Source organism: Equus caballus, chromosome 20 (assembly GCF_041296265.1).
Source record: "Equus caballus isolate H_3958 breed thoroughbred chromosome 20, TB-T2T, whole genome shotgun sequence".
NCBI classification, from domain to species: Eukaryota; Metazoa; Chordata; class Mammalia; order Perissodactyla; family Equidae; genus Equus; species Equus caballus.
This window is the reverse complement of record NC_091703.1, coordinates 716,230-731,166: the sequence shown is the minus strand read 5'-3', so window position 1 is coordinate 731,166 and position 14,937 is coordinate 716,230. Positions and strand designations below refer to the sequence as shown.

General features: G+C 51.2%; 1 long non-coding RNA gene across 1 annotated transcript in view; it reads left to right on the top strand.

Annotated features, from left to right (window-relative positions):
• Nucleotides 1–14,937, top strand: part of LOC138919312 (uncharacterized) — a 144,291-nt gene that overhangs the window by 48,332 nt on the left and 81,022 nt on the right. The window contains exons 11-13 of the long non-coding RNA XR_011429421.1: nucleotides 1,336–1,891; nucleotides 6,750–7,305; nucleotides 12,065–12,620. This is a non-coding gene — a long non-coding RNA (uncharacterized lncRNA). The remainder of the gene's footprint in view (nucleotides 1–1,335; nucleotides 1,892–6,749; nucleotides 7,306–12,064; nucleotides 12,621–14,937) is intronic.

Here is a 14,937-nt window from a genome sequence, read left to right as displayed (position 1 = left end):
GTATCACTTTGTTAGTAAAGTAAAGGGCTGAAAAGCTAAGCTAAACTATGTAGCTTCAAGAATAAAAAAGAGAAATAAGTACAGACATAACCTTGCTAGAAAGCATGCATATAATTCAGAAAATATCAGGGGTGTCGGCCGGCCATTCTTCACCGAGGGGCATCCCTGCACCCCTCGGCCCTTCTACTCATCAATTATTTATTATTTATTGCTTTTAGGAGAAAACCTCTATAGCATTTTAACAGAAAGCAGAAGGTCAAGAATAATATATAGATACTTCTTGATCATCCAATTAACCAGCAAACTTAGAAGGACCATGCATATATATTTAGACAAAGAACTGGAGGGAGAAGGAAACATTAACCAGATGGAGGCCATAAACCTGATTCGACATCTTATCTGGGCAGGATTCCTTTCTGATTGTCTCAAATGGGACTGTGTGCTCCTCCAATAATTAACTGAAAAATATCTTGAAAGTTACCTGCAGGTGGTCACATTCTCTTATGCTATCTAATTTTCCCAGGAGATAGTGCCTCCCAAGCAGCCACCCAAAGGAGTGAAAACTGGAGGTTAAGAAAGGAAAAGGAATGAAGGGCAATTAGAAGCAGCACAGGTTTCAGAACTATGTGAGGGGCTGGCCGGTTATTCTTCACCAAGGGGCGGCCCTGCACCCCTCAGCGTTAATCGGCTGGTCCCTGTCAAACAGCCAATCAAATGATGTAGCCACGGCTCCCAGCAGAGGAGCTGCTTCCAAGATGACTCACTCACATGACTGGCAAGTCGATGCTGGCTTTTGGCAGGAGGCCTTAGTTCTTCGTCATGTGGCGTCTCCATAGGGCTGCTTGAGTCTCCTTAAGGTTCCACATGGCCACTGACTTCCCCAGCGCAAGTGATCTGAGAGAGAGCAGGGCCAAGCTGCACTGTCTTTAATGATACAGTCTTGGAAGCCACACTCCATCATTCCCACACTTTTCTTGGTGACACAGCTCAGCCCTATTCTGTGTGGAGGGGACAACACAAGGGCGTGACTACCAGGAGGTGAGAATTGTTGGAGGTCAGCTTGGAGGTGGGTGATCATAGAAGTTAATTAATTTAAAAGTGAAGTAATGCATGCCTAGTGGATGGCAAGCAGTTAATTTGTGAACAAGAGAAGGCAAAAGGGAGAGAAATTTTAAAACAGGGGTTGAAATGACTTGTGTGGTTAGCGTGCTAAGGAATCAATACGAAGTTACTGAAAGTATTGCTTAGCAGCTGTTGAAGTTAGACGATGGTATTTTAGACATTTGGATAACTTTTTATTTGAATGTTTTATATGCTATTTTCCCCCCTGCTTAGGATCAGCAAAGTCTCTTCTAAGTGATCAACGAAGACAAATGTTCCAGAAATACCTAGAGGAAAAGCGACTGAAAAAATTGAGAAACCTCAGCGATGACCACTTATAGTGGGTGTTTATAGACATGATAAGCCTATTTTTCTTTCACGAATACCAGCACACCAACCAAAAAAGGTAAATTTAGTATCATAACTTGATATTCAGGAATAGTTCTTAACCAGACTCTTCTTTAAGAGATTATACTTGAGGAATTCCAAGATGGCGCCGTGAGTAGTCCTCTTTGTCTCTCGCCCTTCGAGTCTACAATTATTTGGACACTTATCGCTTGACAAAGGATATCCAGACAGCATCTCAGGACGTCTGAGACACCCACGCGACTATACATCGGAAGGCGGACGGACTTTCCTCCGGGAGGATGTGGAAATAGGTGAAAACTCTCCGACCCCGACGGGCAGCCTAGTACCCGCAAGCGGCTTTCTTCCAACGGACGCCCCCAGAGGATCCACACACATCTAGGGCAGGAGCGAGAACACAACAGAGGAGCGACGGTGGAAACAGGTGACCAGAACCCTACTTAAACCCCCCGCAATTACTCCTAAACGCAGAGGGAAACTTTGGAGTTGCACACCTGAGCCCGCGGGGAGAGTCTCTCCCCGCCATTGGCGGGGAGACCCGGCCTGGTGCTCGGGGCGCCCGGAGGGTCCCAGAGAGAGACACGGAGGGCACGGAGGTCTGCAGCTGCCGTTGCCCGCCCCGTGGGACTAGGGATTGCCGGAGATCTCGGAGAGGACCGGGGCGGGGGAACTTTCAAAGGCGGGTCCGGCGACCCGGTGGGGAAGCGCCGGAGCTCCGCCAGGCAGCAGACAAAACTCTCAGTCTGCCGGTAGCAGAGGGGCCACGCTGAGCACTCAGGGCTCCCGGCAGAGGCCTGGAGAGAAGCCCAGAGGGCGGGGCGACCCCCAGCTGCCGTTGCCCGCCCCGTGGGACTAGGGATTGCCGGAGATCTCGGAGAGGACCGGGGCGGGGGAACTTTCAAAGGCCGGATCGGCGACCCGGAGGGGAAGCGCCGGAGCTCCGCCAGGCAGCAGACAAAACTCTCTGTCTGCCGGTAGCAGAGGGGCCACGCTGAGCACTCAGGGCTCCCGGCAGAGGCCCGGACAGAAGCCCAGAGGGCGGGGCGACCCCCAACTGCCGTTGCCCACCCGGTGAGGCTAGGGATTGCCGGAGATCTCGGAGAGGACTGGGGCTGGAGAGAGTTCCAGAGACCCAGCTTAGTAGCCTAGGGGGAAGCCCTACAGGCTCACAGAAGCCTTAGGGAAAGCCTCTGCACAGCACCAGTAGAAGGCACCCAGCCGCCAGCCACAAGGCTGGAAGACCCCAGGGCAAAAGCAGCATAGCTAGGTGTACTAACCACAGACTGTAGAAGATGCCCCCCAATGGAGTTCCTGTAGCAAGGGATGATGGGGGCATCCCTTGAACATCTTCCCTATTCTGCCTGACAGTAATAGGTGCCTGGCGTATGGTCCCCAGGAGAGAAAAGGAGAAAGAAAAGGAGCCATTACCTTGAAAATCCCCCCACTGGGGTTCCTGTAGCAAGGGATGATGGGGGCATCCCTTGAACATCTTCCCTATTCTGCCTGGCAGGAATAGGTGCCTGGCGTATGGTCCCAGAGAAAGGGAGCCATTACCTTGAAAATCCCCCCACTGGGGTTCCTGTAGCAAGGGATGATCGGGGCATCCCTTGAACATCTTCCCTATTCTGCCTGGCAGGAATAGGTGCCTGGTGAATGGTCCCAGAGAAAGGGAGCCATTACCTTGAAAATCCCCCCATTGGGGTTCCTGTAGCAAGGGATGATGGGGGCATCCCTTGAACATCTTCCCTATTCTGCCTGGCAGGAATAGGTGCCTGGCGTATGGTCCCAGGAGAGAAAAGGACAAAGACAGTGAGAAAGAGAAAGACAGTGAGGAATTTTCCGCCAGTCTGGGGGACATTCTACCCAATTGCATCCTGGAGCCATTCTCCCAAGAAGGGGTTCCCATACTCCACCAAAGGTTAGAGTTTGGTACTTCCCTTGAACTGGAGTCCCGAGTGGGACTTTCCTCGCAGTTCAGAGCGTGGTCAGGTGCCAGAGGGAGGGATCCCAATCCAGCCTTAGGAAAAGAAACCTTCCACGGGAGTCTTGGAGATTTGCGGCCGTCCTAATGACTTAAGTGGCCGACCCGCGCCCACGTAAAATTTGTCTATTAGAGATAGAGTCAGGAAGGAATGGATTAATTCATTCTCCATCACCCTGAGGCTTAAGGTACTGAATCTCTTCAAGCTGAATGCCACAATTTGCCCCATAGAGTAGCCATGGGCAGCAAACGTGGATTCATACAGCCATCCAAGAAAGTTCCCGATGGAGCAGTGAATCTAGATCCATCCTTGAAAAAGAGAAAGGCATAAGGAAGAAAAGGGCACTTACCAGAACTCGAGCTCACAAGCCGATAAAGCAAGTCCCCGTACGGGCCACCAGAAATGATGCGGGATCGGTGAGCCGAGGAGTCGAAAGAAAGATTTCTTAGACTCTCAAGATCTGGCAGTAGTGCTCTTTTATTTAGAGAATAGTGAGGAATAGCATGGGGACAGGACCCATGGGCAGGCAGAGCTGGTGTGTGGGGACAAGACCCACGGGCAGTCAGAGCTCCTGCTGCTGCCCCCGCTGGCATGGGGACAGGTCCCATGGGCAGGCAGAGCTAGTGTGTGGGGACAAGACCCACAGGCAGTCAGAGCTCCTGCTGCTGCCGCTGCTGCTGCCCCCGCTGGCATGGGGACAGGACCCATGGGCAGGCAGAGCTGGTGCGTGGGGACAGGACCCACGGGCAGTCAGAGCTCCTGCTGCTGCCGCTGCTGCTGCCCCCGCTGGCATGGGGACAGGACCCATGGGCAGGCAGAGCTGGTGCGTGGGGACAGGACCCACGGGCAGTCAGAGCTCCTGCTGCTGCCCTGAGTTGAGGGTTAGGGCTAATTTTATAAGGCATGGGTACGTGACTTATTTTTACTGGAAAAAAAAAGAAAAGGTGATGTAAAAAGTCATTAAATGATTTCAGTGCAGATGGGGTCTGGTTATTGTGCGGTCATATAACTTTAGATACGAATCTGGCCATATAGATCGGCATGCAGGTGAGGATGCCCCAGGCTTCTCTCCCTGGGGCGGTCCTAATTCATACCATAAAAAAAGTCCACTGGGTCGTATAGTTTGGCATGTAGGCCAGGTCACCTTGGGCTTCTCTAGCTGGGGCAGCCTTAATCCACATCAGTAGCCACTCACATTTTTCAAACAAGTTTAAATAAACATGAGAGTACATAGTAGAAACCTGAGTTGAGAATCATAGGTGGGAGGTAAGGAATCTGACAGGTTGCAGTCAAGGTGTCATCCAGGGGTGCCTCTGAAGCTTGACTGAGGCTGGAGGAGTGCCGGGGTCCCGCCCCGGCGGAGTCCAGGTTCCTGAGGGGTGGACGGCGTCGGCACGATGAGTGAGGGGGAAATAAAGGGGACGTGAGACTTGGGTTGGTGTTAGCAAGTCCGACTTTACTGTGCACAAGTGTCGTTTATATATTTTTCAGGATTAGTACAGAAATAGTTCTACAAATATTCTCAGAGAGATAAGGAAATAAAAAACGAGCACAAGAATATTTATTAGCATTCTATTCTATAGAGCATAAGGTTAATGGTAGTCTTCTCCGCAATTAACTGGTGTTTGTTTTCTCTAAGCTAAAGGAGATAGGTACCTAGGCGTCTGTTGTGATTCATGGTAAAGTTAAATCCAAGAGAGAAGGTCCAGGCCTCCGGACAGGACAGCAGTCCGTCTGGTTGCATCCTGGTGGAGCCATCCCTGCCTCCCTCAATCATTTACGCTATTAGTGTAGACGGTTAATGGGAACAAAAGGCGACTCCAGGGTGTCTTATCCACAGGGCTATCTGCATTCTCAGCGGGCAGTTAAACATCTTTACATTTCTGCGCCCTTTAGGGGGTGAAAGCATTCCTTTGTCTTTTAGATTGTGGAGCTAACAGTCCCTTAAGCACACTGCCAGAGAAAGTATCACTTTGTTAGTAAAGTAAAGGGCTGAAAAGCTAAGCTAAACTATGTAGCTTCAAGAATAAAAAAGAGAAATAAGTACAGACATAACCTTGCTAGAAAGCATGCATATAATTCAGAAAATATCAGGGGTGTCGGCCGGCCATTCTTCACCGAGGGGCATCCCTGCACCCCTCGGCCCTTCTACTCATCAATTATTTATTATTTATTGCTTTTAGGAGAAAACCTCTATAGCATTTCAACAGAAAGCAGAAGGTCAAGAATAATATATAGATACTTCTTGATCATCCAATTAACCAGCAAACTTAGAAGGACCATGCATATATATTTAGACAAAGAACTGGAGGGAGAAGGAAACATTAACCAGATGGAGGCCATAAACCTGATTCGACATCTTATCTGGGCAGGATTCCTTTCTGATTGTCTCAAATGGGACTGTGTGCTCCTCCAATAATTAACTGAAAAATATCTTGAAAGTTACCTGCAGGTGGTCACATTCTCTTATGCTATCTAATTTTCCCAGGAGATAGTGCCTCCCAAGCAGCCACCCAAAGGAGTGAAAACTGGAGGTTAAGAAAGGAAAAGGAATGAAGGGCAATTAGAAGCAGCACAGGTTTCAGAACTATGTGAGGGGCTGGCCGGTTATTCTTCACCAAGGGGCGGCCCTGCACCCCTCAGCGTTAATCGGCTGGTCCCTGTCAAACAGCCAATCAAATGATGTAGCCACGGCTCCCAGCAGAGGAGCTGCTTCCAAGATGACTCACTCACATGACTGGCAAGTCGATGCTGGCTTTTGGCAGGAGGCCTTAGTTCTTCGTCATGTGGCGTCTCCATAGGGCTGCTTGAGTCTCCTTAAGGTTCCACATGGCCACTGACTTCCCCAGCGCAAGTGATCTGAGAGAGAGCAGGGCCAAGCTGCACTGTCTTTAATGATACAGTCTTGGAAGCCACACTCCATCATTCCCACACTTTTCTTGGTGACACAGCTCAGCCCTATTCTGTGTGGAGGGGACAACACAAGGGCGTGACTACCAGGAGGTGAGAATTGTTGGAGGTCAGCTTGGAGGTGGGTGATCATAGAAGTTAATTAATTTAAAAGTGAAGTAATGCATGCCTAGTGGATGGCAAGCAGTTAATTTGTGAACAAGAGAAGGCAAAAGGGAGAGAAATTTTAAAACAGGGGTTGAAATGACTTGTGTGGTTAGCGTGCTAAGGAATCAATACGAAGTTACTGAAAGTATTGCTTAGCAGCTGTTGAAGTTAGACAATGGTATTTTAGACATTTGGATAACTTTTTATTTGAATGTTTTATATGCTATTTTCCCCCCTGCTTAGGATCAGCAAAGTCTCTTCTAAGTGATCAACGAAGACAAATGTTCCAGAAATACCTAGAGGAAAAGCGACTGAAAAAATTGAGAAACCTCAGCGATGACCACTTATAGTGGGTGTTTATAGACATGATAAGCCTATTTTTCTTTCACGAATACCAGCACACCAACCAAAAAAGGTAAATTTAGTATCATAACTTGATATTCAGGAATAGTTCTTAACCAGACTCTTCTTTAAGAGATTATACTTGAGGAATTCCAAGATGGCGCCGTGAGTAGTCCTCTTTGTCTCTCGCCCTTCGAGTCTACAATTATTTGGACACTTATCGCTTGACAAAGGATATCCAGACAGCATCTCAGGACGTCTGAGACACCCACGCGACTATACATCGGAAGGCGGACGGACTTTCCTCCGGGAGGATGTGGAAATAGGTGAAAACTCTCCGACCCCGACGGGCAGCCTAGTACCCGCAAGCGGCTTTCTTCCAACGGACGCCCCCAGAGGATCCACACACATCTAGGGCAGGAGCGAGAACACAACAGAGGAGCGACGGTGGAAACAGGTGACCAGAACCCTACTTAAACCCCCCGCAATTACTCCTAAACGCAGAGGGAAACTTTGGAGTTGCACACCTGAGCCCGCGGGGAGAGTCTCTCCCCGCCATTGGCGGGGAGACCCGGCCTGGTGCTCGGGGCGCCCGGAGGGTCCCAGAGAGAGACACGGAGGGCACGGAGGTCTCCCAGCTGCCGTTGCCCGCCCCGTGGGACTAGGGATTGCCGGAGATCTCGGAGAGGACCGGGGCGGGGGAACTTTCAAAGGCGGGTCCGGCGACCCGGTGGGGAAGCGCCGGAGCTCCGCCAGGCAGCAGACAAAACTCTCAGTCTGCCGGTAGCAGAGGGGCCACGCTGAGCACTCAGGGCTCCCGGCAGAGGCCTGGAGAGAAGCCCAGAGGGCGGGGCGACCCCCAGCTGCCGTTGCCCGCCCCGTGGGACTAGGGATTGCCGGAGATCTCGGAGAGGACCGGGGCGGGGGAACTTTCAAAGGCCGGATCGGCGACCCGGAGGGGAAGCGCCGGAGCTCCGCCAGGCAGCAGACAAAACTCTCTGTCTGCCGGTAGCAGAGGGGCCACGCTGAGCACTCAGGGCTCCCGGCAGAGGCCCGGACAGAAGCCCAGAGGGCGGGGCGACCCCCAACTGCCGTTGCCCACCCGGTGAGGCTAGGGATTGCCGGAGATCTCGGAGAGGACTGGGGCTGGAGAGAGTTCCAGAGACCCAGCTTAGTAGCCTAGGGGGAAGCCCTACAGGCTCACAGAAGCCTTAGGGAAAGCCTCTGCACAGCACCAGTAGAAGGCACCCAGCCGCCAGCCACAAGGCTGGAAGACCCCAGGGCAAAAGCAGCATAGCTAGGTGTACTAACCACAGACTGTAGAAGATGCCCCCCAATGGAGTTCCTGTAGCAAGGGATGATGGGGGCATCCCTTGAACATCTTCCCTATTCTGCCTGACAGTAATAGGTGCCTGGCGTATGGTCCCCAGGAGAGAAAAGGAGAAAGAAAAGGAGCCATTACCTTGAAAATCCCCCCACTGGGGTTCCTGTAGCAAGGGATGATGGGGGCATCCCTTGAACATCTTCCCTATTCTGCCTGGCAGGAATAGGTGCCTGGCGTATGGTCCCAGAGAAAGGGAGCCATTACCTTGAAAATCCCCCCACTGGGGTTCCTGTAGCAAGGGATGATCGGGGCATCCCTTGAACATCTTCCCTATTCTGCCTGGCAGGAATAGGTGCCTGGTGAATGGTCCCAGAGAAAGGGAGCCATTACCTTGAAAATCCCCCCATTGGGGTTCCTGTAGCAAGGGATGATGGGGGCATCCCTTGAACATCTTCCCTATTCTGCCTGGCAGGAATAGGTGCCTGGCGTATGGTCCCAGGAGAGAAAAGGACAAAGACAGTGAGAAAGAGAAAGACAGTGAGGAATTTTCCGCCAGTCTGGGGGACATTCTACCCAATTGCATCCTGGAGCCATTCTCCCAAGAAGGGGTTCCCATACTCCACCAAAGGTTAGAGTTTGGTACTTCCCTTGAACTGGAGTCCCGAGTGGGACTTTCCTCGCAGTTCAGAGCGTGGTCAGGTGCCAGAGGGAGGGATCCCAATCCAGCCTTAGGAAAAGAAACCTTCCACGGGAGTCTTGGAGATTTGCGGCCGTCCTAATGACTTAAGTGGCCGACCCGCGCCCACGTAAAATTTGTCTATTAGAGATAGAGTCAGGAAGGAATGGATTAATTCATTCTCCATCACCCTGAGGCTTAAGGTACTGAATCTCTTCAAGCTGAATGCCACAATTTGCCCCATAGAGTAGCCATGGGCAGCAAACGTGGATTCATACAGCCATCCAAGAAAGTTCCCGATGGAGCAGTGAATCTAGATCCATCCTTGAAAAAGAGAAAGGCATAAGGAAGAAAAGGGCACTTACCAGAACTCGAGCTCACAAGCCGATAAAGCAAGTCCCCGTACGGGCCACCAGAAATGATGCGGGATCGGTGAGCCGAGGAGTCGAAAGAAAGATTTCTTAGACTCTCAAGATCTGGCAGTAGTGCTCTTTTATTTAGAGAATAGTGAGGAATAGCATGGGGACAGGACCCATGGGCAGGCAGAGCTGGTGTGTGGGGACAAGACCCACGGGCAGTCAGAGCTCCTGCTGCTGCCCCCGCTGGCATGGGGACAGGTCCCATGGGCAGGCAGAGCTAGTGTGTGGGGACAAGACCCACAGGCAGTCAGAGCTCCTGCTGCTGCCGCTGCTGCTGCCCCCGCTGGCATGGGGACAGGACCCATGGGCAGGCAGAGCTGGTGCGTGGGGACAGGACCCACGGGCAGTCAGAGCTCCTGCTGCTGCCCTGAGTTGAGGGTTAGGGCTAATTTTATAAGGCATGGGTACGTGACTTATTTTTACTGGAGAAAAAAAGAAAAGATGATGTAAAAAGTCATTAAATGATTTCAGTGCAGATGGGGTCTGGTTATTGTGCGGTCATATAACTTTAGATACGAATCTGGCCATATAGATCGGCATGCAGGTGAGGATGCCCCAGGCTTCTCTCCCTGGGGCGGTCCTAATTCATACCATAAAAAAAGTCCACTGGGTCGTATAGTTTGGCATGTAGGCCAGGTCACCTTGGGCTTCTCTAGCTGGGGCAGCCTTAATCCACATCAGTAGCCACTCACATTTTTCAAACAAGTTTAAATAAACATGAGAGTACATAGTAGAAACCTGAGTTGAGAATCATAGGTGGGAGGTAAGGAATCTGACAGGTTGCAGTCAAGGTGTCATCCAGGGGTGCCTCTGAAGCTTGACTGAGGCTGGAGGAGTGCCGGGGTCCCGCCCCGGCGGAGTCCAGGTTCCTGAGGGGTGGACGGCGTCGGCACGATGAGTGAGGGGGAAATAAAGGGGACGTGAGACTTGGGTTGGTGTTAGCAAGTCCGACTTTACTGTGCACAAGTGTCGTTTATATATTTTTCAGGATTAGTACAGAAATAGTTCTACAAATATTCTCAGAGAGATAAGGAAATAAAAAACGAGCACAAGAATATTTATTAGCATTCTATTCTATAGAGCATAAGGTTAATGGTAGTCTTCTCCGCAATTAACTGGTGTTTGTTTTCTCTAAGCTAAAGGAGATAGGTACCTAGGCGTCTGTTGTGATTCATGGTAAAGTTAAATCCAAGAGAGAAGGTCCAGGCCTCCGGACAGGACAGCAGTCCGTCTGGTTGCATCCTGGTGGAGCCATCCCTGCCTCCCTCAATCATTTACGCTATTAGTGTAGACGGTTAATGGGAACAAAAGGCGACTCCAGGGTGTCTTATCCACAGGGCTATCTGCATTCTCAGCGGGCAGTTAAACATCTTTACATTTCTGCGCCCTTTAGGGGGTGAAAGCATTCCTTTGTCTTTTAGATTGTGGAGCTAACAGTCCCTTAAGCACACTGCCAGAGAAAGTATCACTTTGTTAGTAAAGTAAAGGGCTGAAAAGCTAAGCTAAACTATGTAGCTTCAAGAATAAAAAAGAGAAATAAGTACAGACATAACCTTGCTAGAAAGCATGCATATAATTCAGAAAATATCAGGGGTGTCGGCCGGCCATTCTTCACCGAGGGGCATCCCTGCACCCCTCGGCCCTTCTACTCATCAATTATTTATTATTTATTGCTTTTAGGAGAAAACCTCTATAGCATTTTAACAGAAAGCAGAAGGTCAAGAATAATATATAGATACTTCTTGATCATCCAATTAACCAGCAAACTTAGAAGGACCATGCATATATATTTAGACAAAGAACTGGAGGGAGAAGGAAACATTAACCAGATGGAGGCCATAAACCTGATTCGACATCTTATCTGGGCAGGATTCCTTTCTGATTGTCTCAAATGGGACTGTGTGCTCCTCCAATAATTAACTGAAAAATATCTTGAAAGTTACCTGCAGGTGGTCACATTCTCTTATGCTATCTAATTTTCCCAGGAGATAGTGCCTCCCAAGCAGCCACCCAAAGGAGTGAAAACTGGAGGTTAAGAAAGGAAAAGGAATGAAGGGCAATTAGAAGCAGCACAGGTTTCAGAACTATGTGAGGGGCTGGCCGGTTATTCTTCACCAAGGGGCGGCCCTGCACCCCTCAGCGTTAATCGGCTGGTCCCTGTCAAACAGCCAATCAAATGATGTAGCCACGGCTCCCAGCAGAGGAGCTGCTTCCAAGATGACTCACTCACATGACTGGCAAGTCGATGCTGGCTTTTGGCAGGAGGCCTTAGTTCTTCGTCATGTGGCGTCTCCATAGGGCTGCTTGAGTCTCCTTAAGGTTCCACATGGCCACTGACTTCCCCAGCGCAAGTGATCTGAGAGAGAGCAGGGCCAAGCTGCACTGTCTTTAATGATACAGTCTTGGAAGCCACACTCCATCATTCCCACACTTTTCTTGGTGACACAGCTCAGCCCTATTCTGTGTGGAGGGGACAACACAAGGGCGTGACTACCAGGAGGTGAGAATTGTTGGAGGTCAGCTTGGAGGTGGGTGATCATAGAAGTTAATTAATTTAAAAGTGAAGTAATGCATGCCTAGTGGATGGCAAGCAGTTAATTTGTGAACAAGAGAAGGCAAAAGGGAGAGAAATTTTAAAACAGGGGTTGAAATGACTTGTGTGGTTAGCGTGCTAAGGAATCAATACGAAGTTACTGAAAGTATTGCTTAGCAGCTGTTGAAGTTAGACAATGGTATTTTAGACATTTGGATAACTTTTTATTTGAATGTTTTATATGCTATTTTCCCCCCTGCTTAGGATCAGCAAAGTCTCTTCTAAGTGATCAACGAAGACAAATGTTCCAGAAATACCTAGAGGAAAAGCGACTGAAAAAATTGAGAAACCTCAGCGATGACCACTTATAGTGGGTGTTTATAGACATGATAAGCCTATTTTTCTTTCACGAATACCAGCACACCAACCAAAAAAGGTAAATTTAGTATCATAACTTGATATTCAGGAATAGTTCTTAACCAGACTCTTCTTTAAGAGATTATACTTGAGGAATTCCAAGATGGCGCCGTGAGTAGTCCTCTTTGTCTCTCGCCCTTCGAGTCTACAATTATTTGGACACTTATCGCTTGACAAAGGATATCCAGACAGCATCTCAGGACGTCTGAGACACCCACGCGACTATACATCGGAAGGCGGACGGACTTTCCTCCGGGAGGATGTGGAAATAGGTGAAAACTCTCCGACCCCGACGGGCAGCCTAGTAACCGCAAGCGGCTTTCTTCCAACGGACGCCCCCAGAGGATCCACACACATCTAGGGCAGGAGCGAGAACACAACAGAGGAGCGACGGTGGAAACAGGTGACCAGAACCCTACTTAAACCCCCCGCAATTACTCCTAAACGCAGAGGGAAACTTTGGAGTTGCACACCTGAGCCCGCGGGGAGAGTCTCTCCCCGCCATTGGCGGGGAGACCCGGCCTGGTGCTCGGGGCGCCCGGAGGGTCCCAGAGAGAGACACGGAGGGCACGGAGGTCTCCCAGCTGCCGTTGCCCGCCCCGTGGGACTAGGGATTGCCGGAGATCTCGGAGAGGACCGGGGCGGGGGAACTTTCAAAGGCGGGTCCGGCGACCCGGTGGGGAAGCGCCGGAGCTCCGCCAGGCAGCAGACAAAACTCTCAGTCTGCCGGTAGCAGAGGGGCCACGCTGAGCACTCAGGGCTCCCGGCAGAGGCCCGGAGAGAAGCCCAGAGGGCGGGGCGACCCCCAGCTGCCGTTGCCCGCCCCGGGGGACTAGGGATTGCCGGAGATCTCGGAGAGGACCGGGGCGGGGGAACTTTCAAAGGCCGGATCGGCGACCCGGAGGGGAAGCGCCGGAGCTCCGCCAGGCAGCAGACAAAACTCTCTGTCTGCCGGTAGCAGAGGGGCCACGCTGAGCATTCAGAGCTCCCGGCAGAGGCCCGGAGAGAAGCCCAGAGGGCGGGGCGACCCCCAGCTGCCGTTGCCCACCCGGTGAGGCTAGGGATTGCCGGAGATCTCGGAGAGGACTGGGGCTGGAGAGAGTTCCAGAGACCCAGCTTAGTAGCCTAGGGGGAAGCCCTACAGGCTCACAGAAGCCTTAGGGAAAGCCTCTGCACAGCACCAGTAGAAGGCACCCAGCCGCCAGCCACAAGGCTGGAAGACCCCAGGGCAAAAGCAGCATAGCTAGGTGTACTAACCACAGACTGTAGAAGATGCCCCCCAATGGAGTTCCTGTAGCAAGGGATGATGGGGGCATCCCTTGAACATCTTCCCTATTCTGCCTGACAGTAATAGGTGCCTGGCGTATGGTCCCCAGGAGAGAAAAGGAGAAAGAAAAGGAGCCATTACCTTGAAAATCCCCCCACTGGGGTTCCTGTAGCAAGGGATGATGGGGGCATCCCTTGAACATCTTCCCTATTCTGCCTGGCAGGAATAGGTGCCTGGCGTATGGTCCCAGAGAAAGGGAGCCATTACCTTGAAAATCCCCCCACTGGGGTTCCTGTAGCAAGGGATGATCGGGGCATCCCTTGAACATCTTCCCTATTCTGCCTGGCAGGAATAGGTGCCTGGTGAATGGTCCCAGAGAAAGGGAGCCATTACCTTGAAAATCCCCCCATTGGGGTTCCTGTAGCAAGGGATGATGGGGGCATCCCTTGAACATCTTCCCTATTCTGCCTGGCAGGAATAGGTGCCTGGCGTATGGTCCCAGGAGAGAAAAGGACAAAGACAGTGAGAAAGAGAAAGACAGTGAGGAATTTTCCGCCAGTCTGGGGGACATTCTACCCAATTGCATCCTGGAGCCATTCTCCCAAGAAGGGGTTCCCATACTCCACCAAAGGTTAGAGTTTGGTACTTCCCTTGAACTGGAGTCCCGAGTGGGACTTTCCTCGCAGTTCAGAGCGTGGTCAGGTGCCAGAGGGAGGGATCCCAATCCAGCCTTAGGAAAAGAAACCTTCCACGGGAGTCTTGGAGATTTGCGGCCGTCCTAATGACTTAAGTGGCCGACCCGCGCCCACGTAAAATTTGTCTATTAGAGATAGAGTCAGGAAGGAATGGATTAATTCATTCTCCATCACCCTGAGGCTTAAGGTACTGAATCTCTTCAAGCTGAATGCCACAATTTGCCCCATAGAGTAGCCATGGGCAGCAAACGTGGATTCATACAGCCATCCAAGAAAGTTCCCGATGGAGCAGTGAATCTAGATCCATCCTTGAAAAAGAGAAAGGCATAAGGAAGAAAAGGGCACTTACCAGAACTCGAGCTCACAAGCCGATAAAGCAAGTCCCCGTACGGGCCACCAGAAATGATGCGGGATCGGTGAGCCGAGGAGTCGAAAGAAAGATTTCTTAGACTCTCAAGATCTGGCAGTAGTGCTCTTTTATTTAGAGAATAGTGAGGAATAGCATGGGGACAGGACCCATGGGCAGGCAGAGCTGGTGTGTGGGGACAAGACCCACGGGCAGTCAGAGCTCCTGCTGCTGCCCCCGCTGGCATGGGGACAGGTCCCATGGGCAGGCAGAGCTAGTGTGTGGGGACAAGACCCACAGGCAGTCAGAGCTCCTGCTGCTGCCGCTGCTGCTGCCCCCGCTGGCATGGGGACAGGACCCATGGGCAGGCAGAGCTGGTGCGTGGGGACAGGACCCACGGGCAGTCAGAGCT